General features: G+C 38.5%; 1 protein-coding gene across 1 annotated transcript in view; it reads left to right on the top strand.

Moving 5' to 3' along the window:
- Positions 1-4377: 4377 nt before the first annotated feature.
- The window catches only part of thsd7ba (thrombospondin, type I, domain containing 7Ba), a 241697-nt gene continuing 221247 nt past the window's right edge, over positions 4378-24827 (top strand). The window contains exons 1-3 of the mRNA XM_088083067.1: positions 4378-4614; positions 6749-6785; positions 18806-18854. The gene's annotated coding sequence lies outside the window, so the exon portion shown is untranslated. The remainder of the gene's footprint in view (positions 4615-6748; positions 6786-18805; positions 18855-24827) is intronic.

The following is a 24827-nucleotide window of genomic DNA, read 5'->3' as shown; positions in this document are numbered from 1 at the left end:
TGCTTTCAGCAGCCACAAAAAGCACTTTGTAGCAACAGTGCAAAATGATAAAAGCCATCCAGCATCGTTGTGGCTGCAGAATGAAGACATTTCTTTCTTTCTTTTTTTTTTAAACAAATTTTTTCTTTATACTGTTGGTGGTATTTTAGTCTTTGTTGTTGTTTTGAAGCCTTTCTAAATCTCTCTTTGTTCTTAAGCTGAGAACCTGCTAAAATAACAAAGTTATTGATTCACGAGAAGAATAGATGACCTTGCAGAGAATATTAGACAGATTTTAACATACAATTTGAAACATGAATTTAGAACTTTCTGTTGAAAGATTGGTGATTTATATAGGTATTTTTTTTGCAAGCTTTGTCTTCGGTCACTTCAGTGTGAAGTGGAGTTTCAAATGGTATTTGTGTAGTAATTTTAAAACTGCACAGCTGTAACATGTTAAATTCCTTTCTGGAGATTAAGTCTTACCTTACACTTATGTTACGTGTGTGGATACGGAAGAATTAAAAAAAACTTTAACTAACTCTTTATGTAGAGTTCATAGGTGCAGCATAAATGTTAAGGTTGGGGCTGCTTACTCTATCACTGACTGAGAACTTTTCCAGCTGAACTGCATGCATGAATGCTGGGAACTAATAAAGTTTATTCTGGTGTCGACAATTTTACATAGCCTACAAATGAATTCTACTAACATTAAAAATATTAGGAACGCTGCATGTGACAGACTAACCTTTATTGCCCAGAAGCTAACAGTAGCCCAACAAGGCTTCTGGTGCAATCATTTCGTTTTCAGAAGCTTTGTAATTCTGCCTTGAACTGTAGTCGTTTTTTATGTCTTGTCTTCTAATTCCATGTCTCCATGTCTGAAAAAATACAGTTTATTCCCATGACTTTTCCAGGTTTTCCAAGACTGTGAGAACCCTGTACAATAAATCATTAGTTTTGTATTATAAAAAAATATAGAAAATATTTCGACATCCATTTTTTTGGGCTACACCCACCAGGGGGTTCAGTGAGGCCTCTGGTGGAGTTGGTAGTATGATTTTGTTCTTCAACACATGATTCGTTGAGATGGAAAGCTTTAATCATCTCATCCATGGTCCCTGAGGGCCCCATACCTTACTGTGCCTCCCATGTTTCCCAAAGGAATACCAATCATCCTCTGAACAAAAGGTATGAATTTCTGATTCAGATGCACCCATGCAAGTAAGATGGAGTAGTTATTTAATAGAAATTATTTTCTGGTACATCGGAGTAATTGGAATGGCTACAGTACTTTCCTTGTAAACACATTTGTAATTGTGCTCACTCAGGAAACGGATGTCTGTGTTTTACAAATTACAGCTCATTGACGCTGGGCTAAAATACAGCACCCAGCTGTTCTCCAAAAACCATCCGCACAAGTCTTTTCACCAAGGTGCTGCTGCAAGGACGCTGTGGCGTTCAGTGTGATCTCCATCTTTATCTGGATCTTCAAAAACAAATGAGCTGTGCATTACTGCTAAGTCACAGCATTTGCATCACCAAGGATGCGTAACAGGGGGTGCACATAATGTTGCATATGGAAGCCTGTGTAAGTGTGTCATTATGGACAGGTGGAAATGGGGCTCTCTTTAAAACTGTCTTTCATATCTGACTCTGTGACACAGACAATCACAGGAAATGACTTTCATAGAGTATTGATGCATTGACTATAGGGGCCTCCTACAATACATAAAAAATATATAGTTATTAACCTCTGTCTTTTTAGCGAAAGCTAACTCTTTAAATGTGTATAGTAGAACAGCCTTGTGTCCTTTTTGTATAGATTTGTAAGAGCCACAGCCAGTAATTAATTTAATGGCTGCTTGTGAACATATGGATGTCACTGTCCCTCAAATTAGCTTCCTGAGAAAACATAACTGCCTCCACAGCTTTATTGGTTATGAAAAGCTCAAACCCACTCATTCCACTGGCTGCTAAGCCTCAGACATTACACAATGTTTTAATGATAGAATATTTGCACAAAATATAAAATATTTAAATTTTTCCAAGACATAAATTCAAAGAAGAGGATGGAAAGATGATGCTTAGTATACTTTGTAAATGGATTTCATTCACGTAAACATGCAATAACTGATTTTTTTTTTGCCCTCTTAGGTGAACACACCACTGCCATATTTAAGTTGATATTTATTTATTCATCCAGCAGGTGCAGACCAAATTATTATTTTGAGTCATGTCGAATGTAAGCCCAGTATTCACTCATTACACTTGATGGAAATGTGTGTGTCTTAAGCTGCTACATACTACACTATGTTCACTAGCTAGTTGTCTGTCTGCCATATGGTGCTGAGCCAGTATTTAACAGTGGATTCTTGAAGATTTTTTTTAGAATCGGCAGTATGAGAGCAGTTAAAGTGAACCAAAACAGCCAAGAGCTTAAAAAACAACAAAACCCCATGAGCTGAAAGATGCTATAAAGCTTATCCAAGGACAGTTGTAGAGTTAGGTGATCATTTTCTGATGCTTTCACTTCATCACTACAAGAGACACCTTTCACATTACACATAGGCATTCGATCCATTGTTACAATAAAAATATTGATTGTAGCCTCTTTAGCCATATATAAATCAATATTCTTGATACATGAGAGGGAAACAGTGCCTAGGGGTTGCAGCTCTGACCATGGAGTGTGCTGTTCAGTTTAAGGGATAAGAATTCCAGATAGGGATGGAATTGTGCTTGAAGACATTTTGGATAAACATGCACCTGGTCTTAAATGATAGAAGAAGCTAAATTTAGTAGATCATTAGTGAGAAAACAGGTTAATGGATCAAGGAGATTAAATTATTCAGGGCAAGATAGGAGGAGTTTTCCGAGCAGGCTCAGGTAGAGGAGTAGTGAAAAACATCACTGTTTTTGCTTTACGTGTCTGAAATAGAGCTGATTGAGGAAAAGCGTTACTGTTAGTCATGCAGTGGAATAGAAGAGACTCGATGCAAAGGCAAATACAAAGAAAATTATCACATATAGTCTTAGATTTGAGCCAGAAAGTAATTCAAGAATAAAATGTTTTAATTAATCTATATCTATTTATAGATCGCCAGTGTAACAGGTCAAAATGAGTTGTTCTGTGATAATTCATTCAGCTGGTTAAGTTTTGCGTTTTACTGTTTCAGGGGCTTAGCTGGTAGGTATGAAGAGGCACAGGTGTCTATAAATAAATAAAAATGAATAGAGATTTATTTAACAGAAAAAATAGGCAAATAATTTTAACTAACAAAATTAAAAATGAAGTTTTAAGCCCATAAACGAAACCACATAAATAAAACTTTACTCAGTTTATTTTAACTCAGTATAAACAGAAATGACCAAACTGACCTTAAAAACTGAAAACAAGAGAAAACATCCCCCCCAGACACTTGGTACCAGTGCAGGCCGTGACCCTAGGCAAGATTTCAGCTGGCGCCCTCCTTGCATCACAGTCAATTTCACGACCAATCTTCATATAGTTATACAGGCATATATATAGTATATGTGACCACCAGGTGTTACATTTCAATAATATATATAACATAAATATAACACAATAAATCAAAGGCTTAAAACGATTACTTAAAAAAGGGGATGGAAAACATTATTATAGCATATTAATTGACCATTGCAAGCAGGGCATAAGTTGGCTAGCCAGATGTCAATAAAATGTACGACACAGCCAACATGTGAAAATAACACCTGAATACTCCGAACATTAACTTACCAAATGTCCCTGACCTATTTGTGGGAGTAACTTAACTTCAGCTCTAGCTATTTATTGATAAGCAAACCCCATTACTATCGTCCAAAAGTAAGCTAGTGAGTTAAATCTTAAATTGCTCCAACAAGTTTAACTACATTGCAATAAACTATTAATTTCATCCATTCATCATTATATTAACGTTACTGTACCTTTGTCTTTTCCCTGTTTTTCTTCCTTTTCCTTCCTTCTTTACCTCCCCTGGACGCCAGAGAGCTTTTTTCTTTTAGACATTGCTAACCAGTTATCAGCATCTTCATCAGATAACTCTCTCCCCAGAGGGCAGGTAAAATGGAACGAGCCAGAGAAGGGGAAACCAGACAGGAAACCAGAAAAAAAAGCCCTCTCCATTATTTAATACTGCTGCTTTTCTATGCAGTTATGTTATTGTAGACTTATGTAATATTTCGAAATGAAAGCAGTAATAGTATTGGCAAAAATAGCACAAGTTAAACATTTAGATTTTTTGTGGCGCCCCCCTGTGTATGACGGCCTACACAGCCTACGCTCAGCGCTGGCGCTGCTTGGTACGGTGCAATTGGTCACTTCCTATATTTAAAGGACTCGCTTGCAGAGCAGCTTCTCATCCTGGGCTCCGCCTGTCAACAGCAACCAGCAGTGCCACTCTCAACACTGGTAACTCAAATAAATAGAAATAAGAATAACTTAAGGCAAAGTTGCCTCAAGACAAACTAAAGTGTGTCTGTAAAGAAGTGAACAAAATGCATGTAAAACAAATAGAAGCTAATGTAGCCTTATGCTAGTACTAGCTACATAAACTAGCTTATGAGTACCTGTTAGCTCTGGACAAACGGACATGACGGGAATGACGTCAAAAGGTAATTTAGAAATAAATTAAGAGAAAATAAATGGTTACAGAAACATACAGTTTGTACAGGATGGATAGCCACAATTAAATAAGCTGTGTGGCAGCAGGTGCGGCCATCACATTACTCAAGCCAATAAGGACGAGGCTGCTTGCTGAAGACTAATGTGGTTTGGGATGCTTTAGGGCCGGTTGTTATCTGTGAAAAGCGACTTAAAAATTGTAACTATGTGCATGTGAATCTTAATGCTTGGTGAAGGCTACACATTTTTTTTTCTACGGTCCATTCAGTTTACTTAGCCTTGAATCGGGACAAGAGCATACCACCACTGTGTGCTGGCCTTGATCAAGGTTTGATTAATTAATGCCAGTGTTGTTGCTATGATGACCAGACTGAAACTGCAGCTGAGTCTTGTCTTTGCTGACTGTATACACTTTGAGACTGATTTGTCCACCAGCTTGTACGACTAAAGCAAATGAGCCAGTCATTCTGCCCACAAAGTGACACTGTGTACTTAATTTAGCCATGAAAGCGAGACTGTGCAATTAAATATCACCCATTTCATTTTGGTTTTGTTAGAAAAAAAAGACCTTTTCCAAAAATCTAAAATCTGATACAATTTGTTGCATATTGAGGTGTGTTCATGAGGATATTTTTGTCTTTGACTTTTATTGCATTAGGGGAAGTGTAAAATGATGGTTGTAATGATGGATTGTGACACGTTTTTGCTGACAGTGAGGAGTCATAACAAAACATAATTCATAATGTAGAAAACAACATGCAGCTGCAGTCATGCAATCATTCCTTGTGTGTCTTGCATGTGAGGCAGAATGGATTTAATTTTGATGTAATTGCAACTGCAAAGATTATGGATGACCTTATAAATCGCACCTGGAAAAATGTAAAACAGGTAATTTATAATGATGGATTACACTCAACAGCACAGCAGTATGACTCTGCAAGTTGCCTTTGTAAAAAAAGAGAGTCTATGACTTCCAGTCAGTGAGGAAAACGTGTATTATACAAACGTTTATCACTCTCCTCAACTCCACTGCCGCCAGTTAGACTGTCCTGCACCAGTCACATGACTTTGCCCGTCACCCTCAGATTAAAAGACTGTTAACCCTGTCATGAGGGAGAGGGGGTTTGACATCAAAGAAAGGCTTGTCTAAATGTAAATAGGAACAGCATTTCTGGGTGCGCTTACCCTCCTCCCAGTTCTCTCAGCTGTAATGGATAACACTGCCAAGCCTGCAATTACTCACTGTCTCTCGCCTGCAGTGTTTTCATTACACCCCTTTGGATTAGTCCCATAGAAAAAAAGAGAAAAAAAAAATTAAAATGCATGCTATTTATGTTGATGTTTTGATAACCCTTTTGAAGATCTGACCTCTTCAGCTGCATCCTTGGCTTCCACCTTCTAAATGATACTGCTGATCGGCTGGGGAGTAAAACATGATAATTGAATTGATACATTTAAAACAGTGATTCAATTTGCATTTAAACAAAATTCTAAATACTATTAAATCTGTGTGCGAAATGGAATATAGTTAGGATGCAAAAAAAAAGGAAAAAAGGAAAAAAATTACAGGCATTTTAAAAATTACATTCTAATCCAATTGGAAAGTAATTAATCTTTCTAGATTAAACAGAATTCTCAGTTGTCACACTTAAAAGCAAGTTAATTATGTTATAATGGCTGAATTTCATTTAGCGGCTTCAGTTTCAAGTACCCTGTATTGGCCCTCTTCACAGCACACATTTTTACTTGTCATAGCAGTTAAAACACAGGTGCTAATAATAACACTAACGATGCTTCTGATATTGTGCATGCTGACTCACTGTCACACTTGACGGAACTGAGTCATCCTTAACACAATTTGTCCCACCTGTGTTTTAACTGCTGTGACAAGTCAAAATATCTGCTGTGAAAAAATGTCTTCGGCAGGACCCTGAAACCGACACAAATAAATGAAACCCAGGCTATTCATTTTATTATTTACACCTGTGTTTTTGCTACTATCACATTTTTAACTGTCTTCCATGAAATAAGTATCAGTTATGTTTGTGATGAATACAAACTTGAGCAATTGAGTGCAATGCGCAGCAAGCTAGCCTCCCTAAAAAACTGCTTTTCTCTTCACAGGAGTCTTTGAAAACACATAAAACAAGGTTCTGCAAGGGTGAGTACTGATTTTGGCACTACACACTATAAGTTAGTTTCATAGATAAATACGGCCTTGTACTATACAAAACATCAACTATAGATCATAAAAAATAATGGATGCATAGCTGTCATGACGTCACCCGTTGGTCTGTGGACTGCTCTTTTGATGTCTGGAGTTTGGCATTGCTGTTGCCATCGTGGGTTTTTGGAGTGACCTCAGTTAGATAAGAGGGTGGAGCTGTGGACGATCAAGGGGTGGATCTGACTCAAAGACTGTAACGACATCATATTGACAGCCCGTTACTCTATCACCCCCATCCTTAAATATGAGTAACTTTGTCTATTACAAAATGTAAGCCTCTGATTTCTATAAAAATTCAACCCCTCTACAGTTGTCACAGACTTAACAAAAATTTGTTTGTCTAATTGTACCAAGCTGTAAACATGTTTATTTCTGCTGTAAATTAGGCATCTTAATATGGAGGTTTATAGGGGTTTGCACTGTTTTTGAGCCGACCTCAAGTGGCTGCTTAAGGAACTGCAGTTTTTGGCACTTTGGCATTGGTTTCATTTTTCAGCCTCAAAGGTTGCTGTCTGATCAAAACCTAATTAATTATTTGACATTAAACTACTGCAACTTTATGCATTTGGTTGACATTTGCTTTAAATCACGGACAGCTGTATCATGGCTGGAGTGATTCTACAATATGGGCTCTAGTTTTAACTACAAGGTACAAGGTGGATTTATTTGTCATTTTTTCAAACGTAGTGTAAGAAAAAATTAAATTATTATTTGTCCCTAAATCCTGCTACATCTTTTGGTGTTGAAGGAAGAGTTTATAAGTCTCATAGCCTGGGGAAAGAAGCTGCTCGGTAGTCTGGTGGTTCTGCAGCGGATACTTCTGTATCTTTTTCCAGATGGCAGCAGGGTGAAGAGACTGTGGCTGGGGGCTGCTGTCTTTTAGTATCCTTTGGGCTCTGTGCAGACACCTCACTTCGCCGAGGTCACTGATGCTCTGTACATTGGAACCAGTGATGCAGTTTTAATCACCTGCTGTAGAGCCTTCCTGTCCTGGGCAATGCACGAACCATTCCAGTTCGTGACTACGATTAATCTGCTGCTAAATTTTTTTTTAAATGACCAAGAATGACAACCTCACAATGCCTGTTTTGTCCAAACAATAGTCTCGACCTCAAAATTAAATAAAGGATTTGAAGGAACAGCAGCAAATCCTCAAGCTGGAACCATTAATGATTTTGCATTAAAAAAAGAAAAGATTAAAAAAATACTGACCAATTGTATTAGATTTACTTACTTAATGTTTGGTCATTTAGTTTATAACAAAATATCATATTTTGTAAGCTCTTCATATGTTTTATTTGCAAAAATCAGGACTCATAAAGTAGCTGAAGCTGTCAAATATTTGTAGTGAAGTAACAAGTAAAATACATGTGAAATGTAGTGGAAAAGAAGTAGAGGTGGCATGAAAACACTCGTATATCTCAAATTCTTAAGTATAGCACTCCAGTAGTGGACATCACCTTTAAAACCATGGCCACTTGTTGTGTTGTTTGCATGGCCACTGAAGAAGTTTGACCTCTAGCATTGGTTCATTTTTACACAGCCATAAAAGAATCAATCATTATCTTCACCATGACTGTCTAGTTCAAGGGCAAAATGCAGCGCATCATTCAGCGAGGCGCAGTTTATCTGCTGTCAGCTCCTCCCCAACATCAACGAGCCCAAAATCTGAAACTATTTGCTGTCAAACTCCGCTGGCGGTCTCGCTCAATCATAGCAAAATCCCAACACGGTGACAGGGAACGTGTTGCAGCCCTCACTAACTAGCCACATCCTGTTACGTACATTTTAGCAGAAGAATAAAGACTGTCCACTCTCCACATCAGTCAAGGCAATGTTTCATCCGAAGTTTGCTTCAAATGATTTGTAGCATCATGAAAACAAACACATTAACAACAACGATAATAATATTCCCATAAATCCATATACTGTGTTGGGGTTGAAGATTCAGTCTTGGCCTCGGAAGCAGCAGTTTGACAAGAATACAAATCTCACCAAAAGGGCCACTTGCTTGGTGTTTCCAAAGCAACCAAAATAATACAAGTTAACTAAAAATATGTCATATATATATATATATATATATATATATATATATATATATATATATATATATATATATATATATATATATATAAATTAATGAAAAAAAAATTACAATGTAGAGCACACTAAAATGAGACATGACAGACTGACAAACCTAAAACAACGACATAATACATGAAGGTCGTCTATAGAAAGGCTTGCCTATAAAGATGGTTTTTAAGTAGTCACTTGAAAACAGTTAAAAGATTCAGGAGAAGTGATTGTTTGGGGAGGATAGTTTCAGAGGGCTGGTGCTGAAACAGTGAATGCACAATCACTATTTGTAACCAAAAAACAACACCCTTCAATTGTGTCATGCCGCTGTCATCTTGACGTAGGACAACAACATTTAGCCGTTTGGTATGGAGAATGAAACCCAAAAAGTTATAATTTTAACATCCATACAATTCATTTTCTTTCCAGCCAAATATTTCAAATCTATCTGTAAGAGTTCAATGTCTTTCCTACATGAGGTCTGTGGCCAGTTGGGTTCAATTCACATATTCCTCTCATGTTCCCATTATGACTCCTTTGACTGTAAAATACATGCTTTCAATTTGGCTGCCTCTGTTAGCAGTTTCATAAAGTAGTGCACACTCTGGTTTTTACTCCATTTTAAACCATCCATTGATTTTATTTAACTGGTATGTTTGAATGAGACCTGCACACTCAATTACATGCCATTATGCTCTTAGAGAAATTGGCTCTGTCTAAATTTTGAAAATAACAGAGCTTTTTTTTTGCACCAAGTGTTTTTCTCCTACCCATTTATCCCTCATACTTTTAAGCAAATATTGTGCTACACTCTGCGTTGTCTGAGCTTAATTACAGCTGTAAATGTCAGGGGCTCTGTGATATGTTCTATTTTAAAAGCAGACGATAAGCTATCTCCTTTACCATAGCTGGGGTGTAATTAACCAGATATTCCATTGCATGAAGAAGCTGATAGCAATGAGTTCCAATAGTACTTAATATGATAAGTGAATTTAACCACAACAAATTTAAGATATGGATGCAGGAGCTTGCCTCTGGCTGACATTGACATGTGAGGTTAAGCACGTCAAAGGCAAACAGACAGGCAACCTGATGGAAAGCCTGATTGGTACTTGGAAGGAACAGCTTTAAATAAAACGCATAATCAGATAGCAAACCGCAGGCAGCCAGCCATAGTGCTCTGTGTGATTCTATGGATGGTAAAGAGCATCCAGAGGCTGAAATGCAGAGAGTCAGCTATCAGCCCCAGCAGCGTCGGGTGATTTGAATTTACTGTCAGGATTAATGCCATCCCTAGATTTCGATTTGGTCTGTGGCTTTTCAGTTGGTGACTGATTATTCAGAGGGTGTTTTCCAATCTGTGTAGCTAAGGAGAATAGGGCAGGACTTCTCTTCATGTGTCCCTTTTGTGAGGAGTAAACCTCAAGAAAGGCATGTCTTGCTCTCGCACTACAGAGTACGGCCTTGTCATGTGTAAATCTCAAAATGAAATTATTTGTGATAAAAAATGAAGAGAGGGGACAACACTGAAAGTCATCTCTCATGTTTCTGTTCACAGCTTGAGGACCAGACCTTGTCTGAATAGTCTTTCCACTTCATAAATGAGCAAACTTGCTCTTTCGGAAATGATAAAATCTTGAGGCCCTTCTGTACCTGAGGAAATCACAAGTTTAGGCTCATTTGCTATCAGATTAATTAACATTGTCTTGTCTATAATCATTGTGTTAGGTACTGTGTAGTTAAAACCATTACTGTGTGACGGGTCAGCTGTTTCGTGGTTCTTGTCAAAAAGAAAGTTTTTTGTTATTGAGGAGCAAGTAAGGCAAGTTGATGGATACTGAAGAAAGAGGGAAAAATCCAATTATCCTAGGTTATATTTCTCTTTCGATAAAAGTATGGGTGGCAGAGGGATGTCAAGGCAGAATGACGGGAACTCATGGGGGTTATCACTGGCTCAGCCAATTACCCCACAATGGGTCAGAGAGAAAAGTACGGGTCAAACAAAAGGAGTCCATCAAAAATGCAATTATGGAGGACATGAAACAGCCAACAGATAAGCTTGTGTTCCAACAGTTAGATACTCCAACAGTACAAGTGATACAGAAGGAGGACATTGGTGGTCTCTCAACCCGTCTGGTCATTAATAAGCATAATGAATTACAAAATATGGAATGAAGATTGTGACAGCACTACTGTAAATGTCATTTATATGACGAATACAATTTGGCATTTTGCTGAAAGGGGCATTGCACTGATTTCACAAATCAAAATAAATTAATTGGTCACAAGGAGTACAATATCTTCAAATGATTTTTCTCAGATGTGTTGAGTCTGAGAAATACCCCCTGACTAAATTGACCAAATGCCTCTATCTAAGTTGCAAAGGTATTGGAGCTTGGGCTGTTTCTGTATTTAACACCTTAATACCTTCCCGACATTTCAACTGGGTATAAGGTCTATAATGATATTTGTGTGCAGCGACCGCTCCAACCCACCAGTGACTTGACTACGTTTCGTTAGCCCTGTTGGCATTCCCATTTTTTTAGTAGACAAAATAAACTCACAAAATGTTAAGCAAGGTACCATAATTTAACTTATTGTGATTATTAAACAGAGAAATCTTACAATATACCTTCTGAATTCATGTTTCTGCTTTGACTACACCAAGATTAGCTTAATTGCCTTGTTAACTCATGTAGAAAATACTTTATTCAAACCCGGCGGAAACAAAATAATTCACCAATACCTTCTTGGTTAAGTCAGCTAGGCGTGTCGTTACATGGGCCACTGTTTGAACATTCATCACCTCTGGTTTGGTCAAAATGATCTCTTAATTCACAGAGTTACATATGAAAACAAGCAAGTTTCCCTGTGGTCTCTCTCTCTCTCTCTCTGCTGTTGTGAACACGACACAGGCCGGTTATCCGCTGTACGTTTTCTCCACGAGCAGTCAGTTCAGCTGCGTGTTGCACCAGACTGACCTATGATGATGCAAGATATGCACTATATGCAAAACACTGGCATTACAGCTGTTACAGTTTAAGATTTATAGGAAGATGAACATCTTTATTTTTGCAGATATTGAAAATCACACCGTTGGGATTGGTCAGTGGTATAGTGTACACTATAGTATAGTGTAATAGCCTATTGTGGGGTTGGCTATTGGTGCCTTTACAAAATATCTGTACAATGACATTTTTGGTAAATAATCGTCATTAATTTGGATATAATAACAGTGAGTAAAGGCAAAGGATAGAGCAGCTAGATGCATCTGTTAAATTTAGAAATTTTTTTCACTGTGTATCCTAAATCTAAGGCAGTATCTAATATATATATAATATGGATTATATGGACATAATATTGATCTATTGCCCAGCCCTACTGCTAACTATAGATTTGTCCATGCTCTACTTTAGGGGAGTCATGGATGTCAGTCTTATAAGGATATTTAGGCAGGAATGCTGACTATTTTTATTTGAGAAGTATAACAGAGTGTCAAGTTCATTTCATTTACTCTTTATGTCGCCACTTTAAAACAAAAGTTAACACATGATACTTTTCATATAGAGCAGACCAAGACCATGCCCTTTCATTTAACCAACAATCTCCCATGAGCAAAGGGCAAGCAAAGCAACAGCAGCAAGGAAAACATCCCCTTTAAGGGGGAGAGCAGAGAAGAAGCAGGCTCTGGGTGGGCAACCATCTGCCTCGACCGCGAGAGAGAGAGAGAGAGAACAATCACTAACCAATGGAGACTGATACTGTATTTGTGGATAACGTGTAGATAGATAGATGGAAAATGTGACTAGCAGATGCACTCTGCAGAGGGCCATGCATTAAAAATGTCAACCCACAGAGCCATCATGCAGGTCGTTGGTAAAGCTATTAAATGTTTAAGGCATTTAAAGAGGATCCAATGCAGTTCAGTCTAAAAGATCCACTGCTGAGGATTTCCTTACATCAGCAGCTAAAAGAAAATCATTTGTAGCTCAAGACTAATTTCATTGTTGTGTGTGGAACCAAAAACAAGAGTGAAACTTCTTTAAAAGACCATTCCCACTCCCATGAGCAATCATCTTCTCTGCAGATATTTTTTTAACAAAACCTTGGCCGGTCTGGATTTTTTATTTGTTAAACATAATGGTCAAAATTGGGTGGCTTCTTGACAGTTGATGACGTCATGCCCTGTTGTAAAAGTGGAGACACGACAACTTTTAAATGGTGTTGGTTTTTATTGGTGTCATTATTCTATAGCCAGTACATTGTGTACTGAAAATTTTCTTCCTAATGATATATTAAAGCAAAAAACGGGTCTTTTTCCACATTATAGGTCCCACACACCCAAACAGGTGTTTTCAAAAACCCTTGCTGATTAGAGCTCTAGTAAGATCGATGCCATGTGAAAGAATGCTGGGTGCGCAGAGCGAATGCATCCAAAAATGTGCTTCATCAAAAAAACAAACAGCAGTGGCAAAAGTCAGACAAAACAACTGCACACTAAACTGATATCGATCTTTGGGTTTTCTTTTTGAAAATGCTTAAATTCAATCAAGCCCAGATTGAGCCTGCCTGCAGTCCTGAAGAGGTCTAATCAGGCAACTTAAGTGAGGGTGTGTAGGGGCTTTCAAGGTGATTGATAAGATGTGTGATGGATCCAAGATGTGGTCAAGTAGAAGCTCTTACTCTTACTTACATCAGAGAAACAGCAGACCTTTAAAGTAACCTTAACAATGACCTGGACCCTGGTGACGTTTAGGTCTCATCTCTTACCAACATTTAGTGTTGGTTTCTTTGAGTCATGAAGGTGATCTTTCTGTAACATTAACTAAAATTAACTGTGACAATGATTTTTCTCTAACTTTTACAAAATAGTCTTTTTTTCCGTAAACTTTACCATACATTTTTAATGGTGGCTTCATAGTATAGAACGCATACGTTTTTATAATAGCCATATGGGAAAACAAATTTTGTTGGTGACTTTTAATTGAATTTCACCGGCAGAAATAAGGTTTGTACCTTTGTCCTTTATGTTTTCTTTAACCATTTTGGTATCCTGTGATGTGTTTAAAGGCCTTTTACTATGTGGGGAACAAGACAATAAATAATCTCAGGCGTTAAAGGCTTGTCCTCAGCAGTAGTGTCATAGACCTTGGGGTTTTAAATGGATCCACAGAGTGGCAGGGATTATGACTCAAAATAGTCCTAATATTTATCCTCTAAGAATGTCAGTCACAAAACATGTGTTTTTATGCATAATAAGAAATGATAATAATAAAATGAGCTCTTAAAATTACTGATGTAGTATTATTTCTTTTTATTTTGGTGGAGCTGTTAAAATCATTGACTGTATATAAAGAAGGGCGATGGTCTCCACTTAAACCCACTGTACAAAAATTAAATATACCTGATATGGCCGCTGGCATCTTGTGCTGATGATGTCATTTAGAGCCAGTCTGTGGAGTTGTGATCTCGAGTTCCCACACATACACCCCTAAACCAATTAAAACAGACAGCTGATAATCATAAGGTCAGATCCCCTTTTCATAGCAGCCAATCAAGAATTAAACCAAACTCATCAGAGAAACGAACACGTGAACAAACATCAGGGTGATAAGAACAACCTAAAATAACAAAAAATGTTTCTGAGGAAAATGTTTTTGACGTGTGGGCTACTTTAACTTTTTAGTTTGGCCCATGTCCAATTTGTTAACATAGAGGGGGCAGGGTTTATGAGCTGTATTGCATCCAGCCACCAGAGGGCAATCAAGATTTTTTTGGCTTCACTTTTGGGGAGCTGTCTTGTCGACCATCTTCATATACAGTCTTTAGTTTAAAACTGCAGCAAATATACTCAATACTAAAATGAGATCAGAAAAATTAAGTTGTTTCACTCACACATGACATGCTCTACTTGCTGCAATTTATATCCAGTAACATATAACAATAATATTTAAGCTGCTGCTGTTCAATATGCCCATTATGCTGCAGTTTCACAGCTCATTTGTAAAGTCGTTTCAGCCCCAACTTCACTCCAGCACTGTGTTTAACAGTTGAGTAAAACTTGAAACTTTAGTTGTGATGACTGGAGAGTTTGACTTTGTCTTGACGTTAAAAAAAAACAGTCTTCAATTTATTTATTGATGATGGCCATCATTAAATACACCTTGAGGGAATAGTGCTTGCACTATAGGGTGGTCTCATGTTGCTTGGTTGTTATACAACAGTGCAGACGGTATAATTACTGTGGCTGCCCAGTTATGGCTGCCCACAACATTACAGATCCCCCACTATGATTTAACCATTGGCAGCAGACATTGTGGGCTGCATGCATCCTTTGACTTTCTAAAAGTGAAAGCCATACAGATGTAGAAAAAAACTGAAAGGTATGACTCATCATACCACATTACTTTTTCCATCGCTTCAGGGTGCTTCTTAGATCAGGTTTGCCAATTGTGAGCTAATTTCAAGGCTTTACATCTGTGGCAAGCCTGCTGCTAAGTGCAGACCCATCTCTGTTGTTGAGCTTTGACTTGCAATCACTTTTTCTTTTTGCTGGTTTGGTGTTCATTGCTCTGTGGTTGGCGTGTGGCGTTAAATGTGTGTCTGTTCCTTTCGACATGTTGAATTATGTTGTGTTTTTGAGACTGATTGAGACTGGCCCCCTTAAAATGCTGATGTCTTGCCTTTTTTGTAGTTGACTCTTACAGCTCGATGGCAGTCAGCATGACACTGCTTGCCTTTGCAGCTGTGTTTGTGTATGTGCTTTAGGCTATGTTCACATTACGGGGCTTAATGCTCAATTCATATTTTTTTCCCCCAGATTCAGTCTTTGCCCTTAAATGCAAACAAATCATTACAACGAAGAGTTTCTCTAAAACTCTTATTGTCCAGGGCTACATTCCACTATCTCTGTTGGTGTTCATGATAACACTGTCACAGCAGGACTCCAAATTTAGGCAGGCTGTTCCCGAACTTTTGCAGTCTGGCTCTATTGGCTAGCGACCCAAGCAGCCTACTGCAGAAGAGGTATGGTTATGAGCTCTTTGGCACTGTATGGTGAGTGATGTTCTCCTGCGCAGTGAAGTATGATGCGAAAAAAGCACGGCTGTAAGGGAAAAACACATGAATTCCGATATGTACGTTTTCACAGCAGTCCCGTGGTCACAGAACAGATGTAGATGTATTGGACTTAAGACTGCATATGAAAGTTGCCCAGATCTGAGTGGAAAAAAATATTACATCTGTGTCCATACCACTCTGAGAAAATCAATTCTGTGTGACATGAGAGCAGAAACAAAAAACCCTAACAAAAACAACAACAAAAGAAAATTGAATTTGGGCCTGTAATGTAAATATAGCCTCAGTCTATTGTGTTGTTTTGCCCATTCGCTTTTAATACAGAGACATCCTTATATTCTCCTTTTTGAAGGACAAAAGAGAATGAATGGGAGATTCAAGAGAAAAGTTATAGTTTTGAATGACTAAGAACTATGACACACCTACCTCACTTAAATCTGCACTGTTTTTTCCTTGGATATTTGAGGCATTACAACAGGCTGTAAACACAGCACTGACATACAGTATTAGGAAAAAAGTTATACCTGAAACATATCAACAAATTTTTACCTATTTGCACATTTTCCATCATGCACAGAGCGATGTTATTATTCCTTTGGAGTTGATTTTGTTTTTAATGTGCCATGTAATTAGCTTATAATATACTGCCATTTTCAAGAACTGTCTTCTTTCCATTTTTTAAGGTTATATCCCAAATACCACATGGGAATTTTTCTTATGAAAGGGCATTAAAACATATTTCGCCTGGATTGAACTGCTTTGTGAGTAGGCGATTACAGCTACTGTATAATCACACTCATTTTAGTCAATGACACTACTTGAAGCCTTTAATTGCGCTGATATCCAGCATTCCATTAATTTTTACCTCCCACGCAAATTTTTCAATACCAAGAAAACAATGGAAACAATTCTAAAAATGAATGTTGTTAGGTGCTAGATTTAAGCAATGCAATTCTACCTCACAGATAAGACTTTGAAAAGACTCTTTTATCATCTCATATCTAAAGACAATATGAGTTATATTAAATATTGAACATTTTACTCCAGACTTCTTATTAAGAAATATGACATTATGAATTTCATACGCGTCAGCAAAATCGCATAACTCAAGAATCTCAAGATATACGGCATCATATGTCAATTATATTCTTTTTTTTAGACTAAATCTAAATCTACCTTGTAAATCTTCCTTGTACCTTTTCAATTTGGCATCAGTATAATACGTAAATATAAACTGTATCTGCATATGAATTTTACCTTTTGGATTTTGTTGCCTCGGGTTATCAGCAGACTCTGTTGGTTAGCTTTGCTATTTTAGTGGGAGGAGACCATTACAATAAAAAGGGAACTGTTTCAAAAAGTTAAGATTTTTCACCAAATAAGCGCTGGCTGGCAGATCAGATTCATGTGGAATTTAACACAGACTCTTGTTCACTTTACAACTGCACCAATTTCTGCTCCTTTTTCACAATGCAAGAGAACCAAAACTTGCTCACATTTGTGCACTTACCCAGAATCCCCTCTATGTTTATTGTCTACTTGCTTTGCTCCCTCTGGCTGGGTTCTGAAGAGGGCTCAGCTATTGGCTGCTGACTGCTTGACTATTTGTATGAGCCAAGACCTCAACTTAGAATAATACTAAGTGTGTCTGATTTTATCAGGACATCAAGGTGAGAAAAAGACTGCAGTTTTATGACAACCTTACACTAACTAACTAATCATAGGATCATGCCACAACTCTAGCAAAACTCTCATAATGTATTTATTTACATCGGGAATTTGTCTGAAATATTTGTTAAGATGTTAATGTGAGTCCTGAATAGGCCGATTGGTCAAAAGAAATGTGTCTGATTTGTTAAATCTAATCTGTGACAACCTTTTACTTTGTCAAGATGTTTGTTCTGGCCCTAATCTGGCCTAAACCTACTAAAACACTCAAACTACCAACAGTGGAAACTCTAACACATCTCTGCCACTTAAGCATCTGCTGAAGGGAATTGGAGGCAATGAGTGCCTTCGTTCTAAAATGGCTGTTCATATGATCATAGTCATTATATAAGAAGAGCAGTTCTGTCCATTATAGCTGAAAAATGACATACTTTCAAAGGGTATGCCTATACATTATACCTGACAGTGAAAAGCCAGTCATTGTTTTTTTCTGATTTTGAAAGCTATTGAAAATGGCTGGAAATAACCTTCTTTTTTTTTTTGTAAAGGGAACGATTGAAAGCTGAAGCAATTTTGAATAGCAAGATAAAAACACTTCCTGCAACAATTGTGAAAAATGACAATGCACATACAGGAAGGGAACTAAGAATAAATAGACATGAAAGTGCTGGGAGAGAGGATAGGAAGAGAAGAGGGAAGACAAAAGGAGTGGCAAAGACAATCTTTGCAGGCTGCACAGTTTAAGAATGTGTGTATGTGTGTGCGTATGCATGTGCAGTGGGAAAGAAGGAGGGGGTGTGTTCACTTGGAGACAGCGGGGATGGCTTATTAGGAAATCATCCCTCTTAGCCAATGGTTTTTAAGAGAGAGGCAGATGTCATTTGACTGAAAAGTACCACCTCCCACAGCCAGCACATCCCCTTCAGTGTAACGCAGCGCTGTGTGAGAGCACCGCTGTCACTGCTCTCTCCTCTCTGTCTGTGTTTCTCTCCCATTGTCCACAGACACTTTAACGCCTTCTCTCTGATTTCTCTCCCTCTCCTCATCTGCGCTTGTGGTCCCTCTCCTCGCCCCTCCTCTCTCTTTGCCTCCTTTCCCCTCTCTTTCTCTTTTTCTCTTACTCTGTCCCATAGGCAGAGATAGGATCTGTTACAAACAGCAGCAGCCACACCAACAGCCCAGGTAAGACCTTTTATTTTCTTGTGATTTATTCACTTTGCACAGATGGGCTTTAATACTGACAACGGAAAACATTTTTGCTTGCTCTCCAATGTGCACAGATTGATTTCTCTTCCTATCTAGTTTCTCCTTGCGCTGTTTTGTCGTGATGAATTTGAAGTGGAGATTTGATTGTGTTAAGAGGGACCACGAGCTAAGTTGTTTCATACCTTACTGAGACACTCAAAGGCGGTTTAATAAGTGCTTTTATTGCTGGTAAGCTGACAACGATGACAACTTCAGGCATCTGGCTTCAATCACGAGAGTGTCACTGAGGGGTGCGTGTTGGACTGTTGAGATAAAATCACAGAGATAGGGGAAGAGGGATACAGTGGCAGAACAAGACAGATAGGCAAACGGGCTTTCGCTGATCAAAGCTGGTGGTAGGATGGGAGTTTAGAGTTGCAGGAGCATGAGCTCAGGTGTTCGTTCACAGATCAGCAGGTGACGAGTAGACTCTCTATTGATCTGGAGCTGGCGTCCTACCAGAACTAAGCTGAGGCTAAAGCCAGAGACGCTGATGTGAGTGGCTGCCTCTTTGGTACAGTTATGGGGTGTTCAGACGGGACTTCACACAGCAAAGAAATCCTACTGGGGAGTCTATCTGTCTGTTTGGTTTCAAAAATAAAAGGAAAAAGGATCGTTGCTGTAATCCCAGTCCTGCTGTGCGTCTGAACATGTGAGGATGTATGTTTGAATGGATTTTCTGCTACGGACTAATTGACAGAAATTGTAAATCTGTGTGCATGGACCATTAACTCTTCACATGCTGGAGGAGGAGGATAATTAGATTCACCCCATTGCTGTGTGATAAAGGTTAGGTCATAGTAGAGGTTATACAGTAATGATATTTCTAGCATTTTTAGAAAGAGTTCCCTTTCAGAGTGTAGGCTTTGAAATGAATATGCTTATTTGCATCACTGAAGTTGCCATTTCTTCTTGTCTCTGTCATTTAGGAGAAGTATAAATGAATTTAAGATTGCCCATGAGTCGTGTTCAGCCTTTGAAGTTTAAATAAACATTAGTACAATGCATTGTTACATCTGAAATTCAACAGTGAAGCACATTAGTGTCACTTGAATCATGTCATGTGCTGGCTGCTGTTTGCTCCGCCTTAGAATGACTTAGAGGAGCCTGGCATGAAGGCTTTTACTATAATGATTGATGTAGACATTATTGGTTAGTTGAAAGGTGGTCTTTGCTGATAAGTAATCTCTGAAGTTCATCTTAAGCTAATATTTTCTTGGGGACTAATGCCCTATCGCCTGGGTCTGTGGTGTAAGAATATTCATCACACTGATGAATTTAAATGAAATCTGAAAATAGCTTAGAGCAAAGTTGCGTTAGGTCTCATAAGTAATACAGCGGTGTGCTTATATTTCATTTATGACATAGTTTGCAGCTCGCTCTTGGACTGTGGAGAGAAATGAGAGAAATAGCTTTGTAATGTGAAAAGACATTGGTTGTTGAGGTAAGAGAACATCCAGACACACTGCGGTGGAAACATTAAAAGCAGGGGCTGAAGCATCGGCTATACTTTAATTGCGAGGACCGGCAATGGAGGTTTGTTTTAACCATACTGACCACCATCTACAACCGAAGAGCCACAGTGTAGCAGTTTGGTAGCATCAATGCCATTTGGTGGGCACTGCTACCCACACTGAACACAGTACTGCCAAGGAAACCTTGGTATGGGCTTTCTCACGACACACAACTTTAGCAACATTAATCACATATTTCAGCCACAAGCCCAGAGGTGTAATACTGTTAATATATATATCTGGCGTCTGGATTAACATACAAGACAATGTGTTAATGTTATCTGGAGCAAAAAGAAGCTGCCTCAGCTCCTTCCCTGACACTACCTCTGTCATTAACCCAGCGCTCAGCCAGAGACCCAGAAAAATATCCACGTTTTGAGGAAATTAGAGTCAGAGAAGTGGGGGAAGCTGGTGCCTTTTCAGTCCGCTGAGGGTTCTCCACTGACAGCTACACTCCGTCTTTTTTTTTTTTTTTTTCTGGTTGGTTGTGAGCTGCCCCAGGTGTGACAGGCAGCCGGAGTAATGGGGGACGTTTGACAGATGCATATTTCCAGCCTTGAATGCTTCATATAAAGAAGATCGACGACGTGGATTCAGGCTGAGCGGGGACAAACTGTTGGGCTGTGAATCACCTCAATGAGTGTGCCGCCTCTCTGCTCGATTGATCCGTCACGTGACTCTCATGACCCGTTCAAGTTACTAATTGCATCCCACCCTGATTATTGATTGAAATATGAGGGTGGTATATTGGACTCCTGGAGGGAGGCTGTGTGTTGCACCCACTGAGGCTGCTGGTCAAGTTACAGGCAGCGTGACCCCACGAGTATGAGCAATCGAAGATTTGATTTCAGAAAACAAACATTTTAAATGCAAAGCGTGACTTCTACACGGGTGGTGTGTATGTGTGTTTGTGTGTTTGTGTGTGAGTGTGTGTGTGTGTGTGTGTGTGTGTGTGTGTGTGTGTGTGTGTGAGAGAGAGAGAGAGAGAGAGAGAGAGCACTTATTTCATTCCTACAGCATCATGGGGGATTTGTACTAATGTTGGAGACTTTATGTGATAATTAATCTTTTATAAGCCTATCAGGGCACATAACCAGGAGTCAAGGCCAGGAGATTACATTACAGTTTGTACAGTAGAGCAGAGTGTTTCTTGGCAAACAGACTTCATCTTGCAGCCAATCTGTTCAGAGAGGAGACAAGGGTGGGAGATGGACTCTCCTGGTTACTATATATTTGTCCCTTGTGGGAACTTATTTGATTTGAAATCGCTGTAAAATCTTATTTTACAGATCCATCCGGTGCTGCTAGTTATGAGGCACCCACGTACACCAGTTCATATAATGACATTTGCATTAGGTGATTCGATCTTGTTGTCATTCTTAATTTTAATTTATTATTGTCCGTGCAGCATATCAGATATTAAAAATATACAATTAAATAATTGCATTTATCTTAACACGACTGACAGTCCTGACTTTAAGCTAAATGCTAATACCAGATTTCTAACACGCTCACGATGACAGTGCTAACATGCTGATGAAAAACAGTGCTTAACAGGTTCAACATTTTATTATCAGCTGAGGCTGATGGGATTATCGTTAGTTAGCAAGCATTTGGTCATAAACCACAGTGTTTGACATGTTAGAAATTTGACCTGATGATGGCATTGGAGGAAAAGCCAAATGAACCAAAGTCATCTGGAAACCATACCAAAATTTTGTGCCAACCCATCCAGTTGACATTGTAATATTTGACTGGATAAGTGGAAATTCTCACCTGGAGTTAGGATGATCAGAGTCAGTATGATTGATCCTCTGAGGACTGTGAATGTTGGAACAAACCTAGCGGCAATTCATTCAGTCGATGTTGAGATATTTTAGTCTGGACATTTGCCAATAACATGGCTAATACAAATAAACCAACATTAATTATTTTGTCATTTAGCTGGCTGACAGTTGTCATGTGAGAGAGACATGTGGTGTAAAAACAGGCACATTTCCATTTATGTCTGCATGGCTCCTCTATAATATGCTGAATACCAGTCTGACAATAACTTATTATAAAAATGATCATAATATATTCAGTCTAACATAATCCTCCAAAACGTTGATTATGAATAATCAAATGTAGGTAAAAATGGAAAAAAAAACTAAACAAAAGGTTTTGTGACAATGCCAATTTCCCTTTTCACTATGAGAGACAGCCGATCGGTGCCTTTTAACCAGTGATCTTAGATTGTGACTTCAGGAATAAAAAGGAATCTGAGCCACATTAATGCAGTGTTATTACCACAATCAAGAGCACTTTAAGTGATAACTTATCTAAGTGCAATTCTGCATTGTGTAGGCATATGTAATCTTTGATTGCTATAATGGTATTTCAAATAAATGTAGCTAATCAGAGTTATTTTTATAATAAAATATATAACACATTTGAATGTTTTTTTGCACCTTTATAATCCGTGACGCAGTTTCTTTGTCTTCAGAGCAACAGTGATTCGCAGCCACTTTAAAGGGCAAAAAGCGTCCACTTTCACAAAGTTCTGGGCAATAAGTTATTTTGTATACAGTACAGTAGGTCATGAACCTTGAGCAGGTGTTCTGTGTTGCAAACAAGGTGTTACACAACTGTTTTCTTTATGTGAGAGCTTTGCTTGTTATGAAAAGATGAACAGGGGACAGATGGTTTAGCGCATACATATTTAGCACAAAGCACTCTCTGAATTGGAGTATATCTCTGTCCTGATATGATGCAATGAAAGGGCAGAGTACGTAGGAAGCTATTTGTCAATGACATCCTTCTGCTAATAGGATTAGATGCAACTGAAAAGCACTCAAAAGAGCAGTTTGCAGTTAATATGCACATCACTGCAGTGATATTTAATAACAGAAACAGAGCTCACACGCATGCTTTGGACACATACATTGATGAAACACATTTCTCAGTGGGAAAATTGACTATTGACATATTCTTCAACAGTGTAAGATCTATTTGTTATGAAATTATGAATGCAAAACCTCAGTCTATTGATCACTCAAGTCCAGCTTTCTAATAGTGTTCCTGTATTGATGCATAGTGTACTGTGATGTGACTGTTGTATGCAAACTTTATACTATAAACCCGTCAAAGTATTGGTCAAAGCAATGAGCTATGCTCCAATGTTATCTGTTTCGCTGGACAAAAATGGTCCCTTGTATATAACTATAACAATCTTAAATGTCTTTTTATTAACTTCGGTGGTTTTTAATTTACCCACGTTTGACAGATGACAAGCTCTATATTGGGAAAACTTTGATGGTTTCCGTAATACTTTGTGGAGAGTAGTGTCGGTGTGGATCTGTTGCAATGTCTTCACCTCCAGCATTAACAAAGTACTGGGGTCTAAAATGCAGTTTTAAACCAACATTGAAGGTGTGTTGCACCTGCACATTGTCGCTGAGTGGTGATTTTTCTCCCCCCTTCTTAACCGACACGGCTTTACTTGAATCGCTTGCTGACGCATACAGTCGTATCATTATAAATGCAGGCTGCCACTTTATTTTGAGGCTGTGTGGCTCAGTCATGGGAAAATCCTCCCCCTTCTTACAGCTGTACTCCTGCAATCATCCAGGATGCATCATAGTACTAAGTTTGAACATGGCCTCTAGAGCTCTACCTAAAAGTGTTTCCAGTATCAATTACTCACTCCCTGCAGACTTAAGACGTGGCCTAAATGAAGTAAGCAAGGGTTGCACATTAACTGGTGAGGTTGTTTGCAATCCTTGCTCAACTGTGGAGAACTAAGGCTGTGGTTAACCTCAATTTTTGGTGATTACAATGGATCACTTTAGTGACAAGTTTGGGGAAATTCACTGCTTCTGTGTCAGTTGTTTTGAGCATGTGTGTTGGTTTCTTTCTGTTAGAGAGCCTCCCTCCTGCTCTTGTGTAGAAATGACTGTTATTAGTTTGTGATTTCAGTTTAAAGCTTTAAACCTGACATTTTGTAAGTCCAATGAAAAATGAAACTTGATTCAGGAGCCAGACTCCAGACTGGAAGGAAGGATTGGCAGCTATCTACAGAACGGTAGCCTCCGGGACTGAAAAATAAGACAACCCGGAAGTGCCAAAAACTGCAGCTCATGGTATAGCCAGTTGAGGCTAGCTCCAAAAGCAAGCCAATTACCATAGAACTCCATGTTAAAATGCCCAACTTTAAAGCAGCAATAACATGTTTTCAATAACATGTTTACAGCCTGGTACAAAAAACTGTTTTGATCTCTTCAGTTAATTTCCCTTTTCATGACAACTGTTCGGGAGATACATTTTTATATAACTCATCTATTTACATTTTATTAAGCCTTAAAGTTACACATAATTAAGGGTATGCCCGCTTTGAGAGACAGGCTGACTGCAGATA

This window comes from Plectropomus leopardus, chromosome 10, assembly GCF_026936395.1.
Source record: "Plectropomus leopardus strain MGB_pleo_1.0 chromosome 10, ASM2693639v1, whole genome shotgun sequence".
Taxonomy (NCBI): Eukaryota; Metazoa; Chordata; class Actinopteri; order Perciformes; family Serranidae; genus Plectropomus; species Plectropomus leopardus.
The sequence above is the reverse complement of the archived record's forward strand: the minus strand, read 5'-3'. Positions and strand labels throughout refer to the sequence as shown.